Genomic DNA, 5,552 nt, shown 5'->3' with positions numbered 1-5,552 from the left:
CTCACCTGCAGCTCTATATCTTCATTAGCCTCTGTACTTATGCCAGCGCCTGCTCACTAGTTCTTCACCAGACGGTCCAGTGTCTGCAGCCTAGCGGTCCAGCTTAGTTTGTTTTAGGCTGCATTTCTTGACCCTGTTTCCCAGACTTTGTAGCTTTTCCATTCGGATTGGATTTGTTAGTGTCACTCGTACTGATTACCTGGTATGTTGTACCTGCCTCTGTTGATACAAGTAAATTCAACTTTGCCTTTTTATATTGCTGTCTTTGAGTCGTGCTTCTGGGTTCACTCCTATTTCTTCTGAAATGTAAAGTGAGGAGATTCATGGCCCATGGTTACTCAAAGAACCCATTTTCATTTAGACATCTTGAGGTGAGAGGTCCCCTTTGAAAATGGCCTTAGGTTATCTAGTTTCATATGATACCAGCATCTACACACTGCCTGTAGCCCTGTCTGAACGACTCTCCTGATCTACTATGTGTGACTTCTGTGAACATTTGAAAATGTTTTAGTTCATTTTTGTGTAGAAATATAGAAATATCTACATGGTTCACAAACTTTCAAGCACCACTGTATATGAGTTAATGAAAGACTGGTGCTTTAAATTGGAGAACGTGGTATTTAGTTGGCGAGTGGCTGCGGTATAAGCTGGAAGCTGGAAGTTCTTAGTAGAACAACAAGTTCTTATCATGGAATGTACGATGTTGGGTATTATTCCTTAAGTTTTCATCCTGCTGAGTGCAGTGTAACTTTCATGTACTTCATATGGCTGTAATGTTCAATACATTTGGCCATGCTGCAAAGTTTAAGATAACTGTGAAATGAATGTCCTCTGGATAATAAAAACTACACCTCCAGTCAAAACTCCTAAGTTTTTTTCTGTGAAGTCAAACGCACACATCCTCAAATTTACGCAGCCACTCCATCTACCCAGAAGCCATCAGTGCTTTTGCCTGAAGACGGAGATTCACAGGATCCACACTACAAGCTGGAATATACTGCAGTAATGGTGCCATTTGTTTCATGGGCGAACTGGTATTATGAAATAACACTTTGCAATCTGTCTTCAGCCTGCCTGCGAGCCTTATTGTTACACCACACATCGTTATTCATATTTATATATATATGTATATACAGTGTGTGTGTGTGTGTATATATGTGTGTGTGTGTGTGTGTATATGTATATATATATATATATACACACACACACATCTTCCAATGAATATAAATGAAGAGATTTTTATTCAGGCACTGTTAGTACATATCTGTTTTTTGGGGATGGAAGCTCTCTTAAGGGTATGAAACATAAAATTTGTTAGGTGTTATTATACAGTGTATATTAGCTGTCTGCTCTGCAGTGTAAGTGTAATGTAATCTAGTTGCATGGACGTGCTTATGGCAGCCTGTCTGTCAGGCTGTGGTGCCATTTATGACCCAGACTCTGATTTATTTCCGACGGGAGCCTCGCAATCAATTCTTACATCTCCACCTTGTCATTCATCACACTGATTTGAAAGGCCAGATAATGACAACACATAAGCAAATGCATGATTCATATTCTAGCTTTTTTTAGGTTATTTGTACTTTGTTTTTAGATATGCTAGCAGAGTGGCTCAAGGGATGTAGGCTTCGGCTGATCAGTCATCAGTCTGTCCAGACTGAAATATCTCAAGTACTATTCCATAGATTGTGATGAAATTCAGTGCAGGTATTCATGTCCCCAGAAAATAAATCCTATTGTCTTTGGGGATCCCCTGACTTTTCTTCTAGTGCTACTATATATAAGGTTGATACTTGAGGCTCTAAGTAAAATAGTCATGAAAAAATACAGACGTTCATGTTCCCCTCAGGATAAATCACAATAACTTTGGTGATCCCTTAACTTTTCATCCAGTGCCTGAGTGCCACATTCTGTAATAACTGTAGTAATCCCATCATCGTCAGCTGTAGCTTTGTGTTTAGTACTAATTAACTAACTTTAGCAGGTGTGTTTGGCCTTTCTCAGAAGCTAAATTCAGCTGGTAGCTGTGTATAACTTTGCAAGAGTTTTAGCCGAGGTAGCTAATTGCTCTGCACAAGTGTAGCAAATTCATATCAGTATGTCCTCTGTATGAACATGCTGGTGTTATGAGGTCTAATAAGGGGATGATAAACTGTTAAAATGAAATTATTTGTTCATCTTTTATAGTGTGCCTGGTCAGAGCCCATCATGGTGAGCTCACTGTATGACTGACTACTAGTATTCTGTTGCCACCAAGCAACCACATATTAAAATGCCCAACTTTAGCAGAAATGAACATGTTTACAGCCTGGTACAAAAAATGGTACATTTACTCATTTGGCGCTTTTATCCAAATCGACTTATATTTAAGGAACAACATACAAGCATCAAAACAGTAAGAGATCTACAAGTAACAACAGATTGTAGTAAGAGCAGCAATGAATAGTAGTAAGAGCTATTAGCATAAAAATTCCTATGAAGAAGTAAGAGTGCAATCAATACAAGAGAATTGTAAGGAAGAAGAAGAAGACGAGGACGAAGATGAAGTCTCGAAATGGATGAGTTTTCAACAGCTTAACTTATATATAGCTAACCCCCTTCGTGATGTCTGCGAGGGTTAGGGTTGAATTCTTGTATAACTCACCTGTTTAAATGATATTAAGGCATAAAGTATAAAGGTTGCTCCAGAGGTGTGTGACCTCTGACATATATAGCAATTGTAAGTTGATTTGAATAAAATCATCAGCTAAACTAATAAACTAACCACTTTGAGTGACAGGTGGGTGCCCTCTCGGTGGCAGCAACCAAGCTACATTCGGCCTGCCTGTATCCCACCTGTGCTATTTTTGTATTGGCCGGACTCAGGCACTGTCAAGATGGCGATGGCCAGAGCTGCCAGGAGCCGTCCAAGTTGAGCTTTACAACAAACCTTTAGGTGATGTCTCAGACACTAAGTCCATGTTTTATACAGGCTGTGGTTTGAATCCCAGACAACAAACTTTATAAATATGAGCCTAACCATGTAGTTTTTAGTTAGGTTTGTCAAGCAGGTTGTCGTTAAAAATGCATTAAGCACATTCCTTCTCCCTGGAGACCAAACCCTTTTGATTTTAATGACCCCATGGTACAGGGCCCTGGATACTAATTTCTAAATTAAACTTGATGTGTTTTCAAAGACTGTTTCAAATACTGTGCTGCATTCAAATGCAAGCATACTGGAGATCTGTCCTTGGACACCATAAACTGGCGTTTTTTTGAGTTGTCATGAAGTTGCCAGAAATAATCTCCCACAAGCTCTGTCTGTACTATAAGATACAGATGAGATAAAGATTTTTACTGTTTCAGTCACCAAAAAATGTAATTATTTGCTTGTAATGACAAGAATATACACTGACGAGACATGCTACATCTCAGTGATACAGTTAATACTAATTCAGCTAAATATTATGTAAAATATTCTGTTTCTGAACTTTCTACTGCAGATCATAAATTATGCTGTCAGAACTTTAAAGTGTGATTGAACCTCATACAGTCATTCACATGACTCCATGCATATCAACTTGTTTTTAATGCCAGACTTTCTTTTAAATTCTGTTAAATTTTGTTTTACAATATTTTACATTTAATGGTGACGCTTCACTATTCATGTGCAGTTGTTAAAACAGTATAAAAACTGCCAGGCATCTGGTCACTTAGAGTTGCCAACATGTCAATTTCCAGATTTTTGAATATGTGGGATTTGGATAATACAAATAAATTTTTCTAGTACTGTACATATCTAATCCTTCCAATTTCCTTATAACTAACTAATTTATTTAAACGTCTGAGATGTTTCAAAATAGATTCCTAAACACTGCAGTAACTTTTTTAAATGACTTAAGTTGTTTTAGTGTTGAAGTAATAATTTTGACATTTTGCTTTCATTAAGATTAATTAATTTTATTGTCCTCTGATTTATGACCTTTAATAATAACTATTAGAATAACATTATTAATCAGAAAGTGGTGGATGAAGTATGCTGATGTTTAAAGGTGCTTGCAAACTGCTCAGACTGCACCCAACTAACATAAATTGGCTATAGAATGTTCAGAAAACCAACAATCAGTCCACACTGACCAGACAGAAACTGACCAGACAGACTTTTGTTGCCTATTTTTCTTATTTAAGTCACAAGGTCGAGGCTGCAATCACTTTTTGGCAAGTGGAAAACTAGGCTACTTGTTACTGGTTGTAGCCTACTGGTTGTGGCCATTTAAAAGTATTTCAACAGGTTAAAAGGACTGGGTGAGCTACAATTAGACATAACTCATAACACTCATAAATGAAATCAATTCATTTTGAGAACCTTTCAGTCGGCAAGTGCAAAACTGCATTGGCCATTTATTGCAATTCATAGTTTTCACGTGACGTCACATTCCAAGGAAAACGCTCCCTTGGAGGGCAAAAAAAGACTGCCTGCCAACCAATATGCAAGTGATACACTGTTACCTTGAGTTTGTTACTTTTAGCGTTGCCAAAATGCTGGATTGTTGTTGTGCTTTCGTATTTAGGCCTACTAATCAAGGAGGAGACGAGTCTGGGCTGTGTTAGGTGAGGGATTCCCCAGAAGGTAAAAGTAAACAGTACCGCAGTCGAGTGGCGGCAGAGATCTGGCGGCTGCGGATGCTGTAATATTATATGGATCGGTAGTGCCCAACACTTACAGTTTGTGTGCATATCTTTCTTTTTCTTAAGTTGAAAGGTGATCCAAATAAATGTGACTGCTTTTGCGGCGTCTCTACGGGGGAGTCGCGGTGTTGGTTTGTTGTTTTGCCCTCCAGGTCACCACGCATGTCACATGACTGAAAACTATGAATTAGTAATAAGGACTGATTAAGCTATTTTCTGTCTTTTTGGCAAGTGCAATACTACAAACTACATATTTCAACTAAAAAGGTGGATTGGTTGGCACAGAGCAATCTGAATTAATGTCATAAGGACAATGGTGGGAGCGACACTTCCTTTATTTAATTTATAGCCTATCCCAGCCATGAATCATGTTAAATAAAGACTACAGTCTGTTTTCCATATATAAACAATATATGCCTACAGTACAATAAACAAATATTATTAAACCAAACACAAATTTAATTGGCAACAAAACAAGCATTTTATTGCTTATGTTTGTTTTGTCAGGCCCAATAAACTGCAAACACTTCAAAGGTGATTATCCCGTTACAAGAAACATTAAAGTTTCACAAATACATACCTTTGCTACCACGGACATAAAGTGATGTTTATTTGGACGTTATGACTGTTTGATCCAGATAAAAGCAGATGTAGGCTAGATGTAGGTTATAGATAGGACAGCTTTAACATGCTGCATGCGCTCAGGTTTTATGCCGAGTTTTGCCTGCCTGCCGAGAATTGGATACACCTCCAAATGCTGCTTTTAAACGCTATAATATTCTTAGTGGGGTCCATCAATGGTGTTAAATGATTCGAAGTATGTATTTTATGAACGTTTAGAGTCTTTAATATTTCAATACACTAGTAGGCCTAGTAGAAGTACC

Source organism: Micropterus salmoides, unplaced genomic scaffold (genome assembly GCF_014851395.1).
Source record: "Micropterus salmoides isolate LMB-PRFRI ecotype aquatic unplaced genomic scaffold, ASM1485139v1 Ms_hic_scaffold_15, whole genome shotgun sequence".
NCBI classification, from domain to species: domain Eukaryota; kingdom Metazoa; phylum Chordata; class Actinopteri; order Centrarchiformes; family Centrarchidae; genus Micropterus; species Micropterus salmoides.
The sequence above is the reverse complement of the archived record's forward strand: the minus strand, read 5'-3'. Positions refer to the sequence as shown.